The following is a 23,905-nucleotide window of genomic DNA, read 5'->3' as shown; positions in this document are numbered from 1 at the left end:
ACCAGTCGGGGTGTAAAGATGCTTTTTGAAGATGCAAAAAAAATTCCCACTTAATTTGAGAAAAATTTTTTCTGCAGCCAAGTTGTATTCTAAGCTCAGATTGTAGCTGCCTCGTGGCAGTCTTGAATCATGAATTAGAGCTAGGGCTTTGCCACTTACTAGCTCTGTACTCTTGGGTAAATTATTTACTTCAGTGTCTCTCAGTTTCTTCATCTCTGAAATGGGAATAATAATAATGGTGTGGACCTCATAGGCTTGAGGGTTAAATTAATACTTGTGAAGTGTTTAGAAAGTGCTGAACATACGGCAAGCACTCAGCTTGTTATTGTTAGAGTGTGTGAAGCATTTAGAACAGAATCTGGTTTAGTAAGTATTCAGTAAATGTTGCCTGTTGTTGTTATTAGACTTTATTAGTCAGTATGTTACAGTTCTTCCCGCAAATTTGACAGTTGAAACTAGCATTTCCCAAAGTGTAAAGCAGTAATTCAGTATTCCACATTTCACTCTTTCAGTCATAAACATGTCCTTCCCTTTTTTATGCTTATAAAATCCTTTTCTTCCTCTCCTCCTGAGGAGAGAGGACCCAAAAGTCCCATCTAATCACAGAGCCAGGCTTAACATTCAGAATATTGTGGTGGTCTCTCCATCACTCTGTGATGGGGTTCTTTGAGCTCCTGCCCGTCCCAGCCTTCAGAGGTGGGACAGGGGGAGGGTAACGTGAGTAAATACCCCCATTCTCGTCTCCTTCCTCCTCACGCATCTCTGTCCGCTTCCTTCCCCTTCCCTTCATTCTTTTCTTGATTTACTCCAAAGCGAGAAGAAATGTACATGGGATATATGCTCCTCTTCTCTGTGTTGAATATTATATTTCTTAGTTTATTTTATATGTAATTCTGCCCTGGTCCCAAATCTAATGTTCCAGTCTTCTTTTAACAGGCATGGATTTAAATTCTGTTTCTGTCACTTGCTGGGTTTTGACTTGAAGCGGTTACCTAATAATTTTGAGACTTAGTTTTCTTATTTTTAAAATGCACTTGGTAATATCTTTCTCCCAGTGTTACTGTAAATTTAGATTCGCTTTTGGCTTCCAACGATGCACTTCCCATACATATGTACATTTCTCTTCTAATATTAAAAAAGCAGAGAAGGTTAAGACGACAAAATAAGGAGAATGATTGAGAACAGAGCATCTGACGGACAGGAGATTTAATAAAATTTTGATGACAGAAACCCGATGGCGGAAAAAGTAACTGACATAGCAGAACAGAGAAATGTTATTACTTTTTAGGTATCAACCTGTAGGACCCGACGGAACAGTGCCTGCAGGACGCAAACCGACTGCACCCGCACGTTTGCTAGAGGCGCCAGGTAGTCAGAGGTGGGCTGTGGCCCTGAGCTGCAAAGCTGTGCACCAGAAAGTTGGACCCCCAAGTCCGCTGCCTCACCCTGTGCAGCCGGACAGCCACTTCCCCTTCGCCCCTTCAGTATTCCGGAGAAAAGGAACGCAGCTGGGGACGGGGTCTCTACGAACTGCAGACATTCGGGGATGAAGTGAGCCGTACAACAGAACGGGGGCATCATCCCTGTACTGAGCTGGGAGCTTACAACCTCCCACCTCGTCTGTCAGATACACTCTGGCCGCTGAGCACTGGCCACCTGGCTTCCACAGCTCGCGGGGGAGAGAAACTGAAGAAGCTTCAAAGAAAAGACTTTCTCGTAGTGATGTTTGAGGGTGTCAAGTGAAAGAGCTGTTTCCTGCAGGGAAGCGCTTTGGCCGAAGACCCTGCCGGTCAGATCGCTCGGTGCCTCTTTCTCGAGCAGAAGCAGACAGCTCGGGTTCATGAGACACAGCGAAGAAAATCTCATCAAACCAAAGTAAAGCACAAATTCTCTAGCTCATGATCTCACAGAAATAAGAGTTTGTAAAATAAGAACTGGGTTCTTTGAGAATTTGGGATATGAGAGAGCGATTGGATGTATGTCACTATGGTAGCTCAGACTAAAACATTTTTTTTTAATTGAATTTATTGGGGTGATACTGGTTAACCAAATTATGCAGGTAAAAAAATATTTTTTTAATGGTGAGAAGGTAAGGTTGAAAAAGTCTCCGAGAAACTAGAAGGAAAAGACAATGATGAAAATAGGAGAGAAAAGATAAGAAGCTTACAGTATCGAGAGGGTCCAGTGACAGACTAGTAGAAGCCACATAAGGAGAGGAACATTATACAAAATAAAACAGTCCCGAAACAAAATTGTCCAGAACTGATGTCTCCATCCTGGCTAGCCAAGTGAATGAGAAAAGCTCCATAGTAAGACCTGTCATCATGAAATAGCAGAACAGCCTTTATAAAAGATAAGATAAAGGTCTGGAATCTTTCAGTAACACACATGCACACACACACGTCATATGTAAGGAATAGAGAATAAGAAGAGAATCAGATTTCTCTATTGCATTTCTAGAACTTTTTATCAGAATTTTCCAAGCGTTACATCCATGTCTTTCAGCCTGAATTTGATATCTGGCCAAGTTATCAGTCAAGTATTAGCAGTACATGATCAGCAAGAATTTAGACATTCTATCCCTTCTTAGGAAACTGCGGGAAGGTGCTCTTTAGCAAAATAAGGGTGTATTTTGTGGAAGATGATGCATTTCGTGGGCCTCAGGAATCAGCAGCTCCAACGTGGGAGAACAGCAAAGGGGAAGTTTCAAGGTGACACATCGCACGGCAGACCTGAGCACAGCCGAGCCATTGTGGCCAGAGTGGAGTGCTGTGGGAGGAGGTGTCCAGGGGACACGTGGGACAAGTGATGGGTTGTTCTATGTAACAGACTGTTTGGAATAAAATCGATACGTGTGTGATGGAACATTTTGCAAAACTGAAAGCTAGGTATATATAGAAAATAACGTGAATAAAAATATGAGGTATGTATAAACACCATGAAAAATGAAATTCTAGGGTTTTGAACAGCTGAGTGGAAAATGAAGTTTTAGAATAGCAACCTTTAAAAAGTTGGAGTCTTTCTATAATTGGAGTTTATAAATCTAAAAATACTATTTTTGAATTTTTATTTATTGATGTGAGAGAGAGAGAAAGGGGGGAAGGGAGAGAGAAACATTGATTTGTTGTCCCGCTTACTTATGCATTCATCGATTGACTCTTGGTTGTGCCCTGACCAGGGATCAAACCTGCAAACAGTGGCGTATTGGGACGTTACTCTAACCAACTAAGCTACCCAGCCAGGCTCTAAAAATATTCTTAAAAATCTAAGTGTTCGAAACTTACTGCAGTCATCGAGGCAGTGTGGTTCTGGCGTAAAGGTAAACATGTAGATCAAGGGAGTAGAATTGAAAGTTAAAAAATAGAACCTGTATACCTCCGGTCAGTCGATTTTTGGCAAGGGTGCCAAGATAGGAAAATGGTGAAACAGTAGTCTTTTTAACAGATGGTGCTGAACGACTGGATATCCAGATATTAAAGAATGAGGTTGGACACTACATCTCACACCAAATATGAAAATTAACTCAAAATGGATCGATCACAAACCTAAATGTAAGAGCTAAAATTAAATAACTCTTAGAAAATTTACTTTTAAAAAAACACAGTGGTAAATCCTTGTGACCTTGGATTAGGCAGTGGTTTCTTAGATATGAAACCAAAAGCACAAATGATGAAAGAGAAAATAGAAAAATTAGACTTCATCAAAATTAAAAACTTTTTTTGTTTTAAAGGCCACCCTTAAGAAATGGAAAAGACAACTCACAGAATTGGAGAATTGATTTGCAGATCGTGTATCTGATACGAGCCTTGCAGCCAGAATATAAAAAAATTTACAACTCAACAATAAAAAGACAACCCAATTTACAAATAAGCAAAGGATTTAAACAGGCATTTCTCTGAAGAATATCCGCAAATGACCAAAAATCACGTGAAAAACCCCTCCTCCCCCAAGCAATGGACGACAGTGCGGTGATTGCTGGTGGGGGTGGGGGGGCCTTTGTTCCTAAAGTCTATTTTCAACTTACAGTTTTATTACATTGCTATCAGAAAATGCTTTTTGTAGTATTTTTATGTGTGACACTGATGTTTTCTTTGAGAATTAATAAATGATCAAATTTTGTGACTGTCTCATGTACACTTGAGAAGAAGGTATATTTTGTGAAGTGAATACACAAAAGATGATGGGAAAGAAATAGAAGCAAAACACTACAAAAAGTCATCAAGTCACGAAGGAAGACAGCAAGAGAAGAAATGAAACTACAATCAGAAAACACTGAATCAAATGGGAATCATTGGTCCTCCCCTGTCCAGTGTAAAAGAATGAAATTATTTAATCAAAAGACACCGAGTAGTCACTCGGATTAATGGATTAAAAACCCATTAGACTGTTTTTTAAAAAAGCACACGAAAAGATGCCCAACATCATTAGTCATTAGGGAAATGCAAATTAAACAGCAGTGAGATATCATTTCATACCCAGTAGGATGGCTGTCGTAAAAAAGGAAGACAGCCCTGACCAGGGTGGCTCACCAGGGTGGCTCAGTTGGTCGGGCTGTGTGTCCCACAAAGTGAAAGGTCGCTGGTTTGATTTCCTGTCAGGGCACATGCCTGGGTTGCGAGAGGCAGCCAGTCAATGTTTCTTTTTGCACATTGATGTTTCTCTTCTTCTTTTTCTCTCTCTCTTCCCTTCTCTCTGAAAATAAATAAATAAAATGTTTTAAAAAAACGGTCGAGCCGTGATCTGGGTTTTTGGTATTGTGCCAGCACTACTGTAATTTCATACAAACATTTCTGTGGCTTTACCAACTTTCACTTATTCTAGTCTGTGCTGGATTTTAGTGTGATTTTGGAGGTTACAACTTCTGAGATTATCCACTCTGCAGTTTTCTTTAATCACTATAAAAAAGGACGAGCTTTATTTTACATCATGATTTGACTTAGTGATTATGTTATTTGAAGTAATGCCAAAGCCTTCCTCACTTTGTGAAGATGTACGCTCGAATGGTTAATTTGGGAAAGTATTTGACTTAAGGCCAATTAAACTTTTGTGTCAGCTCTAGCCAGTAGCTTCTTCAAGATAATTATCTTAAAGGGATTTTATCTTCCTGCTGTAACAAACAGTGCAAAGAACTTTTTTTTTTAAGATTTTATTTATTTATTTTTTAGAGAGGGAAGGGAGGGAGAAAGAGAGAGAGAGAAACATCAATGTGCAGTTGCTGGGGGTCATGGCCTGCAACCCAGGCATGTACCCTGACTGGGAATCGAACCTGCGACACTTTGGTTCACAGCCCGCGCTCAATCCACTGAGCTACACCAGCCAGGCCAAAGAACTTTTTTTAAAGTAAAGCACACTGTGATAAATCTCTTCATTTTGCAGCGTTTGTTAATTTTTTGTTTGTTTGTTTTTCCTGTACTGTGTTGAGAGCCGGCAAGGATAATCTGATTGGCAGAACCAGCCGGCAGTTTCGGGGGGACTGGGAAGTGTCTGCATTCTCAAACCTGGAGCCCAGAGGAAATGATGGCAAGGGCAGAGCTGTGCAACTCCAAGTGTTACTTCCCTCAGAGGCGTTCGCGACTCTCCTCCAGTGAGACTTGGAATTGACTGTTTGAGATCGGTGACGGCCATGGAACATGTAATCCTCATACTAGAGACTCCTCTGTGATTTTTCCAGTTACTTCTGCCAGATGGGTTGCAATAGGAAGACTGTGATGTCAGCTCCTTTGTACTTCTGGACGGGAATGATTCTGTTCTCTTGGCAGCTCGAAGAGTCCGATTGAATCCCTCTCTACTGACTGGCTTTATTTTTTGATAGTAGCTTTTAAGTATCCAATTCTACCTCTAGTAACCCTGTTAGGAAACGTTGCCAACTGTATGTGAAGGTGTAGGTAGATGGAGTGTAAAATTAGATAGGCTTCCTTCCTTTGGCTCAAAATCTAAATTGAGTAGGCAAGAATCCTTTCCACCCTGGCCAGTGTGGCTCAGTTGGTTGGAATGTAGTAGTCCTGTAGCTGAAGGATTGCGGGTTCAGTTCCCAGTGGGGCACATATCTAGGTTGTGGGTTTGATCCCCAGTCCAGGTGTGTACGAGAGGCAACGGATTGATGTTTCTCTCTCACATAGATGGTTCTCCTCTCCTTTCCTATCTCTCTAAAAGCAAGGGAAAAAAATGCCCTTGAGTGAGGATTAAAAAAAAAAGGAATCTCCTTTCCTAGATGTCATTAAAAATAGAAGAGACTCATCTGTGTGGAGTGATTTAGATACTGTTGTGCCTGCAGGCTTGGCAGTGAACTGTGTACTGCTGACTCTGTTCGCCCGAGTTTTCTTAGAAAAATGGCTGTAGACCCAGCGTTTATTGGACAGAGACAGAAATGTGAGGCGAGGGAAGCGGAGGCCAAGAGTGGAAGATGGATCCTTATGAAGATTCAGTTGTGCAGAGAAGGAAAAGAGAGGGGGAAAGGTTTAGGTTTGTTTCGTCGAGGAAAGAAAATACATGAGCATGTTTGGAGCCCGTGGTAGAAATTAAACGTCCCAGCCAGAGGGTAGCTGATGGGCAGGTGGTGGTCTGAGGCCGGGGGTGGGGTCGGGGGGGACGGAGCGCCGCACAGGTGGAGGCCGAGAGGGGCAGCTGCTCTTGGGCAGGAGAGGAGGGAAGGAGGAGGACAGTTCGAGGTGGGAGGGGCCAAAGAGGAAATGCATGTCTAGTGGCCTCTGCTGAAGTGGCAAAATGGAGAGTGAACTTCCTGAGTGGATAACAGACCGATGGTCCTCCACGGAGGGTGGTTTTGCCTCCCGGGAGACAGTTGGCAGTGTCTGGAGATGTCGTCGATTGTAAGCTGGGCGATGTGCCGGTGGCACCTAGTGTGTGGCGCCCAGAGGTGCTGCTGAGCATCCTACAGTGTACAGGACAGCCCCTGCATCAGAGAGTAATCTGGGCACCGAGTGCCCCGTGCACTTGGGATGGGAACCTTGCCCTAGATGGGAGCGCTCCCGGGGCACAGTCTTCCACAGAAGCCAGTTCGAATAATGGCTCAGTATGTCCCCTCTGAGAAAGTCACAGTGCACACTCGTTTATTATTAAAGTCTGAAAAATCTTAACTGTTCAACCAATTGACTCTACTCCCCCCCCCCGCCGACCTTCATAGCAACTGTGAACACCCTGAGAAATACATTTAGGAAAAGACTATACTTCCATTTCTTGGCTGGCTGGTATTGTGTGTTCATCTTTGCATGTAAAGCTCTTAGCTCCAAATGTGACACTTTGTAATCAGTCAATAAATGATAGATGCTATTATTCCGATTATTTCCCTTCCAAATGTGAAATCTTGGACCATCATGACATATGTGTTACATGTTACAGTTTTAAGGTAAATGTGGTCGGAGTGAGCAGTCAACTTGAGAGGCCAGACAACTTTTCATAGATCTGTAAAGTACACTGACCTTCGTGAATTAGAACTTTACATTAGACTACGGCAGTTTCCCAAAAATTTCAACATAGAAGAACCACATGATCCAGCAGTTTCATTTCCAACAATCCCCAAAGCAGCTGAAAGCCGGGACTCGAGCAGGTAATGTGTACAGACAGCATTGCGCACAGCAGCAGCACTCACAGTAGCCAGAAGGTGGAAACAACCCCCGTGTCCACCTGTGGATGCGTGGGTAGACAAGATGGGTTGTATACACGTGAAGGACTGTTGGTCACCTGTAAGAAGGATGAGATTCCGATGCATACTGTGGTGTGGAGGAACTGTGAAGACACGCTCAGGGAAGCGAGCCAGGTACCTTCAGGGAACTGCAAGCACGTCTCCACGGCTCACCCGATTAGTTCCGTAAACCATTTTTTAAATTTGTCCAAAAAGGCTTGTATCAAAGGCAATGTTGGGCACATTTATGTAGGGTCATAGTGTCTTTTTTTTTTTTAATCTGTGATTGTGCCAGTTGGGAAGACATGGGGACAGGAGGGAGAAGTTTGATGTTGTAGATGTACTTGCTGACGAAAGGATGAGAGCACACAACACAAGCCCAGGAGTGATCTTCCTTCTGCTGAAACGACAACAACACCCTCAGATCTCCAGCTCCAGCCCGTGTAATTGCTTTTGGCATAATAGCTATTACCTCAGACAGACTGAAAGTTTAATAACTAGATTGGAGATTTCCCTTCGCAGTGCACAAATGGGAAAAACACCACCGCAGAAGTTACTCTCCCACATCTGGCCCCCTCCCTCTCTTGATTTGCCAGCGAGGCAACTGCGTCTCACTGCCACGCCTCATGTTGGCATCCTTGCACTGTAGTGTGATCGTAAATTGTAATGTAAAGGTTATCGGCCTTCCTAATTCTTTGATATGTAACATTGAACAATTCTAAATGAATGTAAAACAATCTCGTCATTCATAAGAGTTTTTCTTGTGAAGGTTTCTATTTTATTTTGTGTACCGGTATGGTCATTTTGTGCAAAGTACATGTCACACTGCTCTAAGTCTCTTTTGCGATTGCAATCCAGATTTAGCATCCAATAAGAGATCATTTTTATTATTGTATTTTCAGGTATGTTCTTGATATGTTCATATTCTTAAATAATGTTAGTACTGGAATTTCTGTCGCTTGTTGACTGTTATTTTAATTCTTGGGCATTCTTGAAATATCCATAAACACTCCTTCCTTAAAATGTAGGTTTACTTCAAGTAGCATACCCTCCTAAAATATCCACAATATAATTGGTCAATGACAAGAGGGTATTACTGGGAAACCCCAGCTTCAACTTGGAGTTAGAGAGAGTAGCAATACACCTATGATTCGAACAGTTCCTCTTTCTTGTCTCCCTGCCTCCTTATATGTCTCCTTATATGAGTTTTATATGTCTCTAAATATATTGCTATATTTGAGTGTTAGCATATTTGTGGTTAGGTATGTATACATATAAAATATAGTCTTTTCCAGGTCTTTAAGTTCTTTGCAAGTTAAAAGAAATAATGTAAAGAAGATATACTTTAGCTGGTTGTAACCAATTCTGCGTTGATTCTTTTTGGTGTTCTCAGAATTCAATGTGTATCTAACCTTTCTACTCACCAATGAGCAGAACTATAGGGATGAATCCATGAATCCTTTTTAAAAAGTTCCTTCTCCCTCTGAAAATGTTTTTGACATTTATTTATTTATTTTTAAAAAAGATTTTATTTATTTATTTTTTTAGAGAGGGAAGGGAGGGAGAAAGAGAGAGAGAAACATCAATGTGCGGTTGCTGGGGATCATGGCCTGCAACCCAGGCATGTGCCCTGACTGGGAATCGAACCTGCAACACTTTGGTTCTCAGCCTGAGCTCAATTGACATTTATTTAGACTTTAAATTATAGCAGCCATGCATCCTGAAAATAATGGGATAGATATACATAGAATAGTTATACATATATGTATGTAGATGTAGATACATATCTATCTATTTATATATGTGTATCTGTCACGGAATATGGGCCATGACATATTTTAAGTGAAAAGGGCGAGGTGCCTAGTTCATATCATATAATTCCATTTCCAGTTAAGAAAATCACCATGTATTTGATTATGCAATGAAAAGGATTTGGAAGGGTGCACAGTCATTCACTGTGATGGACCCGAGGGAATGACGTAATACGCACTGGATGCTCTCAGCGAAGACTGCGTCAGGTTGGATTCCTCAGGAGCAGCACTTGGATGAGATTTGGCTGGGAAGTAACCTACTAAGCAGAGTCTGGGAACACCTGGTAGGGAGTGAGGAAGTGGGGCTGGGAAGAAAGAAGGGGGCTGGGGGCCAGGCCAGGATGGAGCAGGGACCTAGCAGAGCCCCAGGCCTGGCAGCTCTGACTCAGCCCTATCCAGGATGTGCAGGCAGCCTGAGGGGTCGCCTTCCTGGGAGACCTGCAGGCCCTGGCTGTCCTGAGAGCTCAGGGCTGGCGGGAGGTATGGACAGAGAAGCAAGAGCAGCTGTCACCTCCGTTGTAGAGGTTTAAACAAGATCCGGGTTTATTGTGTTCTCATGTCCTCATCTAGTTTATGTGTGGTGGCTTCACCGTGTTCCGGGCTGCTTCTCTTTTGTTGCTCTGTCATCAGTGGGTTAGTGCCCACATCTGCATGGCTCAGGATGCTCAGTATTATGTTTCTGTTCCCACTGAAAAAGGGAAAAGGTCAGAGGGTAGAGGGCACATTGATTCCTCCAAGGACAAGTCCTGGAAGTTGTAGTTGTCACTTCGGATCAAATCCCATTGGCCACACCTGGAAGCAAGGAAGAGTAGTTTTTCCTGGTTGGCGTTGGGCCAGGTTTAAAAGAGGGGACTTTGCTGTTACGCAACCATCTCTGTAGCAGCCGTGAATGCGAATTGTTTGTTACATTGTCTTTGCTAACTCTAGAGGGAGCTCTGGAGCTCAAGTGGCCTTTTAGAGTTGTCCCGCATTTGGCGGAAATGGCCGGACCCTTATACCCTGGCCTCCATAGTCACTGGATGTGGGCCACCTCCCAGGAAACATGACCTTGGGCGAGGCAGCTCCGCAGGGGCTGGTAAGGCGGCACTCCAGGCAACTGACAGCAGGCCCTCTGAAGCGAGACCTGGTGGCATGTCACTGTCACAGCGTTGGTGTGTGAAAGTCAGTAATACATGTTTATATATCCATTTTATAATTTTAAAAAGCTAAGATTTACTTGGTTGTTTTTTTTTTCACTGAAACTTTTTGAGCAAGTGCCATGTGCCACGCTCTGTTCTAGGTGCCAGAGAGTGGAAAACCGTGAAACAAAGCAGCGTGAGAAGCCTGAGAGATGCTGTTGCTGCCGTTTCTGAACCTCAGGATTTCATCTGTTGGGCAAATGACTTATGAACTTACCATTCTCTGTTGTAGTAACTGGCTCCATCTCAAAGACCGTTAGAAAGATCACTCTGGCTGCGACTGCACAGAGGTGGGGAGGGCCAGGCACGAGGCTCCGTGAGAGGTGGCACAGACTCAGGTTCGTGCGGTGACAATGGAGAGGAAAAGAAATGGGCAGATCCACGACGTAGCTCATTAGGTTGCTACTAAAATTCTTGTCTTGGAAAGAGTTCTTTTTTTTTTCTTCCTCCTCTTCCTCCCCCTCTTATTCTCCTACTTCTCTTTCTCTATCCACCCCCGCCCCCCCCTCAAATCTAGACTTTTCCAGAGGCCTTGATGCAATCTGATCTTGCACAGGGCAGGATAGTTCATAAAATCCTGCAGTGTTCATCATGGCGCTGAAGGGGGTTGCTAGCTGCAGTCATTCTGGAGTTGGGTTCAAGTCTAGGCACTCAGAAAGAATTTCTTTATTCCCAGGCACTACAGGACTGCCGAGCAGGCTAGCCAGACTTCCTAGGTGTGGCTCAGTGAGACCACAAGAACTCAATTTCATCTAACTTCCCCCCCCCAGGATTGTGTAGTCCCTCATTTTAGTCTTTTTACATATCAGTTATTTGAAATAGGCCAAATGCATATCCATTATTTAAAAATAAGTAACGAGAAAGAAAACTGTCTTTTATTTATCCTTTTAAGACTGATTTTCAGATGGAACTAATCAGAAATGGCTAAAATAGTTTTTAAAAATACAGAATCCCAGCCCTCCTGAATCGTAATATCTAGAAGTAGGTCCCAGAAATCTTTATTTAGGGGAAAAAAGCATTCCAGAATAATCAGCCAGGCTTAGCAATCATAGCTTCATGCTATTCAGACTAGCCTTACTTTTCACTGGAAGAGGTCATTAAATTCTTCTAATGGGAGGAATCCATTATAAATAACTACTTGAATTTCTCAGCTTGATATAAAAATATGACATTTGGTTTCATTTCATTACAGCTACTCTTTGGGGGGTGGTAGAGGTAGATTCCATTAAGTTTTCTCTTACCCGTGGCTATTTTGTAATTACATAGCTTTTATGTTATCCCCATAAATAGAAGATACTTGTTTTCCGTATTACAAGACTACAGCTCTCTAAATTTCAGCTTTAAGCAAGTTTGTATAAAAACAGCTAGATCACTGCTTCTCAAGCTTACCAAGCATTCAGATCACCTGGAGAACTCGTTAAAATGCACGTTGTGGTGTGGTAGGTCTGGGGCGGGGCTGAGCTTCTGCATTCTCTCTGCATAAACTCCGGGTCGTGGTGCCACTGCTGCTGTTTGCTGATCTCATAAGAGGCCAGCTAATAATTGTACAGTATTACCTTCTGGGCATTTATGTTTGTGTGAGTTACTCTACTTTGGGGCATGTTTTGGGACTGTTTAGTTTGACCAAAGGTCGAGGAGTACATTTTAAGAAGATTGGATTATATAACCTTCTAATGCTTTCCCCCATATTCTTGAAGGTTATATAGTACTACATATAGCCTACGGTTCTTAGTTTTAGGCTTTGAAACTGAATGAAAGTAGTAACTTACACAGTATAATTTTTATTGAATCATTAAATCTGCAGCAGCAAAATTGGTTTATCCATTGAGGTAGTCTGAGCTACAAATAGAGTATTTTTGTAACTGAATTAAGAATAAGAGAAAGTGACAGTGCTGAGAATTGTTACTACACACGCCTGAGGTTTGAGAAGTTTGTCTTTCGCAGAACTGAGCGCGCTTTGGTTGAGATATAGGATAGGTCAGAGCAATGGTTCTCAGCTGGGGGTGATTTTACCTCTCAGCGTACATCTGGTGGTATTTGGAGATGTGTTCAGTTGCCGCAGCAGGTGGTAGGGGTGATGGTGTTGATTGGTATCTGGTGGATAGAGGCCAGAGATGCTGCTAAACGCTCTACAGGGCACCAGACAGCCCCCACAGCAAAGAACTACTGGGCCCCAAATGTTAGTGGTGCCAATATGAAGAACCTTCATGCTAGAGAATATTCATAAGTACCTGATTAATTTTTAATTAAAAGTAATACAGAAAGTATAGCTAGAAAGTACTCATTCATGTTTACATTAGTCAGATTTAACCAGTATTAACATTTTATCTTAATTTGATGTTAGGCTTCTGGTTTAAGAAATATCATTCTATTTATTATTATTATTATTTAATCCTCCTCTGATCATATGTTCATTGATTTTAGATGAAGGGGGAGGGAGACAGACAGACAGACAAGACATACATCAGTGTGGGAGAGAAACAGCGATTGGCTGCTTCCTGTACACGCCCCTGACCAGGGATCAAACCCGCAGCCTCTTGGTGTATGGGATGACGCTTCAAGCAACTGAGTCACCCTGCCAGGGTTCATCCTGTTATTTTGGGGAATTAAATCACAATTACTATTTTGAATTCAAACAACGTAGAAAATTTAAGAATGAATGTAATGAAGCTATCTCAAATCGCAGCACCCAGAAATAACCATTATTAGCACTAGATGAAGAACACTCATTGTCCCAGATAGCTATGTCTATATAGTTATATCTGTCTGTACATACACAGAAGCATAGAGAGGATGCCTTTATGAAATTGGGACCATATTGTAAATGAACTAGAAAAAAAATTTTAAATGAGATTTTATTTATTTACCTCTTAGGGGAAGAGAGGGGGGAAAAAAAGAGAAAAACATCAATGTGTGGTTGCCTCTCACACGCCCCCTACTGGGGACCTAGTCCACAACCCAGGCATGTGCCCTGACTGGGAATCAAACTGGCGACCTTTTGGTTCACAGGCTGGCACTCAATCCACTGAGCCACACCAGCCAGGGCAAAAAAAAAAAAACCATCTTTCTATAATGAAAAATTTTAAGTTTGGGGGAAAAAGAAATAGAACAGAATCATTATCTCCCATGTTCTGACCCTGCAGTCTTCCCTAGTCATAAACGCCTGGCTGCCCTGTCTCCACACCCACTCCCCTCGCCCAGGGTGTCCTGAAGCACTCTCAGACTGCAGATCATTTCGTCCGTAAATGTCATTTCGTAAGCACCTGTCCTTAAAACTGAGGACTCTTTTTTTGAGCCATTACCACACACAATTAATAATGTCCCTGATTCATTCTCTTTCCTTCTCTCTCCCAGTATATTTTATCCCAAATGATGGTTTTTATTTCCAATAAGATTGAGCAGTAGTTCCTCAAAGAAGGGGGAATGGATGCTGCACAGGCCAAAACTAAAGCTTTCTGCCACAAATATTTTTTGCGCACTTCTTTTTCTTTCTACAATATCTTTTTTTTTAAAGTAAAGCTTTTTTTAAAAAAATATTTTATTTATTTATTTTTAGAGAGGGAAGGGAGGGAGATAGAGAGAGAGAGAGAAACATCAATGTGCAGTTGCTGGGAGTTATGGCCTGCAACCCAGGAATGTACCCTGGCTGGGAATCGAACCTGGGACACTTTGGTTCCCAGCCCGCGCTCAATCCACTGAGCTACGCTAGCCAGGGCTAAAGATATTATTTGTTTATTTTTAGACAGAGGGCAAAGGAGAGAGAGGGGGGAGAGAAGCATCAATATATGGTTGCCCACTGGGGACCTGGCCAACATCCCAGGCATGTGCTCTGACTGGGAATCGAACCGGTGACCCTTTGGTTCACAGGCCAGTACTCAATCCACTGAGCCACACCAGCCAGAGCTCTTTCTAGAATATCTTAAACTATTTGGCAGTGCTGTGTAAAGTAATGAAATACTCCTTTACCTCTCTTTTTTACTGTCATCATTTTCCAAAAATTATTTATTTTCAGAGCGAGTGAAAGGGAGAGAGAAAGAGGGGGAGAGAAACATCATTCGGTTGCCTCTGGCATGCCTCCAAGTGGAGACCCGGCCCATGACTCGGCAGTGTACCCCGACAGGGAATCAAACCAGTTCCCTTTCAGTTCGCAGGCCAGTGCTTAATCCACTGAACCATACCAGGCAGGGCTACTGTCATCATTTGTAAAGCTGCCTTTCTCATCTTTTCTTTTTTTAAAAATATATTTTATTGATTATGTTATTACAGTTGTCCCATTCCCCCCTTCACTCCCCTCCACCCTGCACACCCCCTCCCACCCACATTCCCCCCCTTTAGTTCATGTCCATATGTCATAAGTTCTTTAGCTTCTACATTTCCCATACTGTTCTTACCCTCCCCCTGTCTATTTTCTACCTACCGTCTGTGCTACTTATTCTCTGTACCTTTTCCCCCTCTCTCCTCTTCCCATTCCCTGTTGCTAACCCTCCATGGGTTAGCAACAGGGAATGGGTCCCTGTGATCTCCATGGGTCCATGTGATCTCCATTTCTGTGGTTCTGTTCCTGTTGTAGTTTGTTTAGTTTGCTTTTGTTTTAGGTGTGGTTGTTAATAACAGTGAGTTTTCTGTCTTTTTACTGTTCATATTTTTTATCTTCTTTTTCTTAGATAAGTCCCTTTAACATTTCATATAATAAGGGCTTGGTGATCATGAACTCCTTGAACTTGACCTTATCTGAGAAGCACTTTATCTGTCCTTCCATTCTAAATGAAAGCTTTGCTGGATATAGCAACCTTGGATGTAGGTCCTTGCCTTTCACGACTCTCATCTTTTCTAAATTTCTCTGAGGTATCTTCCAGCTTTGGTGTATTTGCTGTAGTAATGGCCTCTGGGGACTGTCAGCAGGACAGTACCTGCAGGAGTCATTTAACTGCTGGTGGTTGGCTTCTTGAGGGCAAGGAGCAAGTCTTACCATCTTCCTGCCTGTTACCATTACCACGTCCCCAGGATCTGTTAGATGCCTGTTACTAATCTTGAGGGGGTCATGCCAGTATTGATTGTTGATATTAATCGAAATCATTTATAGCAGAAAAACTAAGCATGCTTATTTAGCTCTACCAATGTGCATGCAGCAGAATATAACTCAGATGTTAGTGTTTGGCACCTGTGTCTATGGGCAGCCTCCTTATAAAGACACGAGGCAGGGAACTTCACCTCCTCTGGTCACACTTTCCCATTTCTTCTAACTTTCTTCTAACCATAAGTCCCAGTTGCTTGATCCAGCCACAGTCTTTGCAGTCTTGATGTAATTATTAATGGTGTTCTTTGTCATTCACAGAATTAGCCTAGTTTAGATGGTAAATTAAGTGGTAGTCCTACTTCTATGACATGCAATGTGTGCCAGGCTCTCTACGGAACACTTTACATAGATTCTCATTTAATCTTCATGACAGCCCTAAGAATCAGATCCCACTATTGTCCCTGTTTTACAGAGGGGGACGTCAGGGCACAAAGGGTTAAATAACCTGGCTAAGATCAGGCAGTCACGTTTGCCTAGCAAGTGGTAGGTAGGCAAGTGGTGGGCCGAGGGGGTTCGAGCGCAGGCAGTTTGGAGCCAGTGTTCTTCCGCACTCCGCTCTGTGGCCTCTTTGCGGGTCCCAGACATACTTGTCTTTGTCGAATACATGCTGATTTACCAGGAGTCTGCTGATAATTTGCACGGTTTTAGATTAGCACCTGGTTAAGGCTTTAGGATTTTGAGGAGTTTCCTTTCCTTCACAAAATACTTACAGGTTCCTTGCCTACTGCTACGCCATTCTGATTATTATGACTTCTTTCTCAGAAGGTTGAACATTCGCCTTTTTTCATCCTCTTAATGGCAGCTACTTGGCGTTCCCTCCTGGACTTTAGGTGGCGGACATTCCCAGCTTTTCAAATGCTCAAGTGCCTGTCAGTCACTTTCCCTTACTTCTGGCCATCTTTGGTATCTAAATAAATCACACGCACCCAAACACACACACACACACACACACACACACACGTGCGCGTGTGGTTTCCAGCACCTGGAACAGTGCCTGTCAGGTGGCAGGCACACACCCTTTTTCATTACCTTTGATCGGTCCGTATTGTGGAATTACCTGGAGACCGTTAATCAAAGGTGCTTTATGGAAAGATTTTTCAGGCAGCTACCGCTTTTAGTAGCTTGCAATTTAGTAAGGAGATGATGAATGTACATGAATAACTATGAGCTAAGGCAGCTGAGCTATATGAGTAGAATAATTTTAGAGTTCAGAGAAAAACAGCGTCTGACAGGGTTGATCCAGAAAAGCGCTGTGAAGGCGGAGGCTCTTACGTCAGTTTAATGACTTGTGAACTGGCCACAGAAGAACGACCCCTTGAACCTTACAGAATAACAGGCTTAGGTTTGCCGAGAGGAGAGGCCTGGCGGAATCATCCTCAACCCAGCCGAGGGGAAGCTCCAGCAGTTTTGACGGGCGGCCCTCTTGTTAGAAATCCTCAGTCGGCAGCGTCGCTCTGTTTTGTGCTGCCATCGCCGTGGCGCGTTTCGACCCCTAGGTGGGTTATGAGCAGCAGGGACAGATGGAACTCCTCCGCAGCAACGAATTTTATGGTTTCACTGTGGAAGCCTGGTGTTACTGATTTGATTATTTTTTTAACCTTTTGAGTTTATTGATACGTACAAGGTCTTCTTCCTTAATGAAAATGTTGTCTAATTTTAGTGTAATATAATTGCATTTGCTTTTTTACCTTTTTACTGGATATCTTAGTAAGAAAATACTGTTATACTTGAGCAGAATTGATGACAACAATGGCCTGGCGAGGTGCACAGTTTTCATTATCTTCACTTGACGGGAGGAAACTAAGTTAGGTTAAACCGTAAGCTGCGTGCCTGCGGGGACAATGGCACAGCTGGGACTCGTACTTGGGTCTTCAGCATCCAGATCCAGTGTATGTCACATGGCCTTATTTTAACCCATTAGATTAAATTTTTTTTATTGATATGAAGATAAAGAAGGAGAGTGAAAGTCGTGATTCTATCCCATCATAAATCCTTTCTTAATGAATGTCATTATAGAATCTAGTTCAACGTAATTAGTCCATTTCCATTTCCGAGTTGACCGTCTTGTTCACACTGTGTTGATGACTGTAGAGCCAATAAATTCTGCCCAAGGGGAAGCCTGTGGGGGCCGCAGGTGGCCTGCATGGACCCACGTCCAAGGTAGAAAGAGGCAGTCCTTCTAGCTGGACGAGCTGGCCAGAAGACGGCACATCTGCCAGGGGCGGGTTCAGCCCACACCAGGGTGCTGGGCGTGGCAAACGCGAGTCTGGATTTTCATCGACTCTGCCTCTTTTACGTAATGCTCAAAAAGCGGCAGCCATGGATCTTGTTTATAGTCATTTATTTATGAGCAGCAGGGGTTTTTTTTTAAGCTGTCGTATTTATAGACAGAGCCGCTCGTTCCTCAGTATACCGAGTATAGACCTGCCTTGTTCTCGTTCCCTGCACCTGGAACCTGAGCGTCCCTGCTCTCCGCTTGGCTCAGTCCTTCACTCCTTCCAGGCCCCCTTCAGATGTCACCTGCTCAGACGTCACCTCACCTGCCCGAACGGGAATGTACCCCCATCGTGCCCTCTCCCTTCCTGCTGTCCTTTCTGCACACTACATCTTACCACTTGGGTGTTGTATCTGTATTTCTTTTATTTGTATCTCTCCACTAGGAAGTATACTCTGTGAAAACAGGGCTTTTGCCTGTTCTGTTCACTGCTATATTCCAGCACCCAGAATTACCAGCTCTAATATTTGCTGCCTTTTATGAACCGTGTGCACTTTCTGGACTAGAACGTTTTGACTATGATCTACCTGAATCTTCTTAATAGTTGTATGAGGGGTAAATATGATAATCCCCAAGTTAGAATCGAAGAAATAAAAAAACTTAGAAAAAGGAAATATGCCCAGAGTCAAATGTCTAGTAATCAGAATCATTTCTTGACAGGTAGATCTGACAACCCAAGTCCATTTTTAAAAATTATTTTAGTGATTTTCTGGGGTCTTGTAATTTTTTTCAAAGAATAATGTCCAGTTACTGGGTGGGAGAGTGGCTTAAAAACACTGTGAGCCCTGTTTTAAGGGGAAGGAGAGGTAGAGCCCGTGGGATCTGAAGCGTTGGGGTTGAGAGGTCAGCTTGCCCTCCTGTGTAACCTTTGCATTCTCCCCTGAGGGTGCTGCCCTCAAGGGTGCTCTGGGAAGAAGAGCGTGACTTGGGAGTCCTTTTCCAACCGTGCGTCTGTGGGTGAGTAATTTAGCTGAGCCTGTTTCTTCATCTCTAAGTTCTGCTGGCAGTGCCGGCCTTACAGGGGTGTGAAGATGACATGTATAAAAGTGCCTGCCATGGTGTCCGCCTGTTGCTGTCATCTTCGGATGTGACTAGGAAGGAACTCTGTGCGGCTTGTACTTTTTTATGTACTGAATAGGAGCAATGTCTTGTCAGTTGGTGACTCAAGCTCCTGCCTGAACTTCTGGTTCCCTCTCGAGTTTTTGTGATGTGAGTAAGTGGCCGTTTAACTTGAGCTGCGTCGTAGTTGACGGCTGCTGCTGTGGGTTCTCCACCAGAGACGTTTTTATGACTGGTCAGCCGTGGGCTGCTTCAGGTCACGTTTCCCCACTTTATTCTCTAGGGTCCAAATTTTTGACAGTTTCTTTCATTTTTTATGCATGTCCTGCCCTATTTAGCTTCATAAATAGTCCCTGTTTGTGCCTTGTTGATAGTCAGTTTTTAGATGGTCGATTAACTGCCTTTCTGACACCACTGCGACGTGTCCCTCCCGACTTTTATCCAGCACACGCGAATGTGCGGCCGCCGGTTCCACGCCGCACCGTGTCCTCTTGGCCCCCCCCCCCACCCCCCCCGCCCCGACCCGTCTGGGTGAACGTTTGTCCTTCAAACCCTCGGTTGGCAGACTTCCATACTGTTTGATTTTCTGGCAGTTCTGGGTGTTTTTTCGTTTGAGGTTAGTTGCGATTCTTTTTCTCGTTGTGAAAGCATATCTACCTATGCCTGCATCTTGACTGGAAGTTCTTTTCCATACTTTCGTGTTGAACCACTTACTCAGAATTAAATCCAGAGCAGCAGTTTCCCTTGTTGCTTTGTCAAAAGACTTCCCATAAAAAGAAACTGTCAGCAGGGCAGGTGAGGAGTTGGTCAGCCGCCCTGTATTCAGCAGAACAAGCCTTCCAGTGGTCGCCCCTCTCACTGTTCCTTCACTCGTGTGCCCACTTTGTAATCTGTGTTGGGCCTTTCTCCTGCACGACTGCTTTCCACCGACCGGCTTAACACGACCGGAAGCCAGAAGTTCAAGATCAAGGTGTTGGCACAATTGGTTCCTTTTTAGAAGCTCAGAGGGAGAATCTGTTCTGTGTGTCTTCCTCAGCCTCTGCTGGGTGACAGCAGTCCTTGGCGCTCCTTGGCTTGAAAGCTGTAGAATTCGTCACGTGGCGATCTTCCCTCTGTGTCTTCCCATGGCCTTCTCCTCTCTGTGGGCGTCTGTCTCTGCATCTCTCCCTCGGCTCTGAAGGACACCGTGGATTGAGGACTCAGTGTATTTCAGTATGACCTCATGTTAACTTATGTCTTAACTACATCTGTAAACCGGTACAAGGAGTTAGGACTTCAGCATAGCTATTGGGGGGGGGGGCACAATTCAACGTACAACAAAACTACTTTTATTCTTAGCCATGCGGTTTGTTTACACATATGTTTCCCATGATTGCCAATAGAACTGACCTTGTTATAGATTTCCGTGTGTATTTCCCCACGTAATTGAAATTGATACATACTAGTATATATATTTCATTCATAAGTCTTAATTTACCATTTTTTAGTAAACCAGTGAGATTGTGTTGGTTGCTATATTAAACTATCAGTGATCTAGGACATGACTATTAATATGACAAACATTTGAAGCCATAACAACTGTTTATGTAATATGGACTTTGGCTTGTAATTTTGCTTTTTTTTTAATTGCTTTTCTATGATTTCGGTGTCAAGGCTATGTTAGTGTTATTAAAATGAAGGTTGGGAGGAAAGCATTGTATATTCAATGTTAATGTGTTTTTTAAACATTTGTTTTAAAATTTAGAAAACCGTCTGGGTCTGGTGTCCCTTCCTCCCTCTCCCTTTACCTCCCTTCCTCCTCTCCTCCCTTGTTCTCCTTCTCTCTTCCTTCCTCCCTCCCTCCCTTCCAGTCTTGTTATTCAAGAATAAGTCACAGAATGGCTAGTGTTTAAAAGACAACAAAGCAAAAAAAAGTGTGGTACAATCACACAATGGAATTCTATGCAGCAGAAAGAAAGAAGGAGCTCCTACCCTTTGCAACAGCATGGATGGAGCTGGAAAGCATTATGCTAAGCGAAATAAGCCAGGCAGTGAAAGACAAATACCATATGATCTCACCTTTAACAGGAACCTAAACAACAAAACAAAGAAACAAGCAAAATATAACCAAAGACACCGAAATAGAAGACAGGCTGACAGTGACCACAGGGGAGAGAAAAGGGAATTTCAGGGGAGAATGGGAAGGGTTTACAGGAACAAATGTAAAGGACACATGGACAAAAACTAGGGGGAGGGTGGTAATGGGAGGGAAGTGGGGAGAGTTGAGTGGGTGGGCTGGAATGGGAGTAAAAGGGAGAAAACTGTACTTGAACAATGATTAAAATAAAAATAAAAAATAAAAGACAACAAAGAATGTGTTGGCAAGGATGTGGAAAAGAAGGAACCCTCATGCACTGTTGGAGTTGTAAACTAGTGTGGCCCCTATGCAAAACAGCATGGAGAGTCCTCAAAAATTAAAATTGTACACCTGAAACTAATATAATATTGTACATCAACTGTCATTTAAACAGAAACAAGAAAAAAGAATAAATTAAAAATAGAACTATCATACACCCAGCAATCCCACTTCTGGGTATTTATCTAAAGAAAATACTTCCCTGGCTGGTGTGGCTCAGTGGATGGAGCACAGGCCTGTGAGCCAGAAGGTCGCCGGTTCGATTGCCGGCCAGGGCACACGCCTGGGTTGCAGACCAGGTCCTCATCTGGGGGCGGGGCGTGTGAGAGGCAACCGATCAATGTACCGATGTCTCTTGCACATCAGTGTTTCTCTCCCTTTCCTTCTTTCTCCCTCCCTTCCCCTCTCTCCAAAAATAAATATATAAATGAAATCTTAAAGAAATTGAAAGTACTAATTTGAAAACCAGTGTTCATTGTAGCGTTATGTACAATAGCCAAGATGTGGAAGAAACCTAAGTGTTCCATCAGTAGATAAATGGATAAAGAATAGATGCTATATATACACAGTGGAATATTATTATACTTGGCCATAAAAAATGAGTGAAATCTTGCCATTTGCAACAACATGGGTGGACTTAGAGGGTATTATGCTAAATGAAGTAAGTCAGACAAATATATGATTTTGCATATGTGGAACCTAAAAAGCAAAACAGGCACAACAAAACAGAAACAAACTCATAGATACAGAGAGCAAATCGATGGTTGCCAGACGGTGGTAGGGGAGTGGTAGGATTAAGAAGTACAAACTACCAGTGATTAGAATTAGTCACGGGGATAGAAAGTACTGCATAGGGAATGAGGTCAGTTGTGCAGTTTTAACTATGTGTGGCCCCAAGATTTGAGTGCAACTAGGTGTGTTCTTACCATTGGGGAGTGGAGGTGGTCACTGCTCAGAGGCCCTCTCAGTAGACAGATCTATAGAGCTAGAGATCATGTATGTGTGTGCTTGTTTTACACACGTGCACACACCTCACATATGTGTTTATATTTGAAAAATTCATTAGTTCACCCATACCTGCCATTTCAATCCACAGGGTTCATTCCAGCCTTCTTCCTTTCTGTATCTGCACCTTCCTGCTTTTGCAGAGACAACTCTGGGTGCTGTGGTCCTTCATAGATTTTCTTATTTGATGGATCCTCCTGTACACGTGAAGTCTATTGCTGCCTCGGAACCCTGCCTGGTGGAGATGCCCCCCTCACCCTGCTCGGGCTCTCGCTCCCTCTGCCAGTCGTCCCGCCCCATGGATGCCCTGCTCACCCCTGCGGTTCTCACCTCCCCCGCAAGCCTGCCCTTGCGTGGATGGGGTGGGCTCCCCACCCTCTGACCCCGATACCACCAGGCTGCCCTCTGTGTGGACACAGCTGTGCTCTGCCCCACCTGGTGGCCGTAGGACCAGATTCTTCAGAAGGAGAGAGGGCTTCCTTCTCTGGAATTTTAAGTTTCACTTCAAGGTTTCTAGCTGTAGAATTATCTTTTCTTTGAAAAATTATGTTCTTTGAGTCCTTTTAGTTCAAAGTCTTGTATTTTCTCTAATTCTGGGAAGTTTACAGAAATTTATGTCTGGAAATACTCATCAGCTTCACGTATTTTTTCTCTCCTTCTATAAATACACTATTGTGTGGGTGCGGACTTCCTTCATTTCTCTGTTCCTTATGTCTTGATTTTTCTGTCCTGTGTTTTATTTCTTCCCGCTGTCTTTTGGCAGAGTGCCTTAAACCTGGCATTTTAGCTTATTAATCTGTTCAACTGTGCCCTTTCTTCTTCAGCCCATTCATCTATTAAGTTTATTTCAGTGATTATGTTTTATGTACCTGTATTTTATTTGCTTCATTATAATGTTTCTTCCTGCTTTATTTCTAATGTCCTTCCTTACTGAATTTGTTTATTTTATTTTATTTTTTGGCTTATAATCCCAATCAATTTGATACTCGATTCCCCCCCCAACCATTTATCCCCCCTACACCCTCTTCCAACTCCCCCCCCCCCCCCGCCAACAATCACCACACCGTTGTCCATTCCATGAGTTAGTCCTTTTTTTTTTTTTTGCTTGATCCTCCCCAGCTGTCCCCCAGAGCTCTCAGCCTGAATTTGTTTAAATTTTTACTTTCTGCTTCTTCTGAGAGCTCGTATATGCTGGAGATCTCAGCCACCGTGGCTCATGAGGTCCATGGAGCGGGGTGGACAAGGCTGCTGCCTGGTTCGCACCTACTTGTGCCTGTTGTGGGTTAGAGGGGAAGGCTGGTGGTGGTGGGAGGGGAGGACGCGCCCAGGGTCATTAGCGTTGGAACCCCTCCCCAGACTCAGCACTTCTCATGACCCGGTTTTCCTCTTAAGAACCCTAGTGCACAGGATTTGGGAAGAGGTGCTGGGAAGAGGGGACTTTGGGCCTGCTGGGAGCACCGAGTGCC

The 23,905-nt window shown here is 43.4% G+C and overlaps 1 protein-coding gene across 4 annotated transcripts in view; it reads left to right on the top strand.

Moving 5' to 3' along the window:
- Positions 1-23,905, top strand: part of SCAI (suppressor of cancer cell invasion) — a 102,122-nt gene that overhangs the window by 21,623 nt on the left and 56,594 nt on the right. The gene's annotated exons all lie outside the window — the stretch shown is intronic.

Source organism: Phyllostomus discolor, chromosome 3 (genome assembly GCF_004126475.2).
Source record: "Phyllostomus discolor isolate MPI-MPIP mPhyDis1 chromosome 3, mPhyDis1.pri.v3, whole genome shotgun sequence".
Classification (NCBI taxonomy): Eukaryota; Metazoa; Chordata; class Mammalia; order Chiroptera; family Phyllostomidae; genus Phyllostomus; species Phyllostomus discolor.
This window is presented reverse-complemented; position numbering and strand designations above follow the sequence as displayed.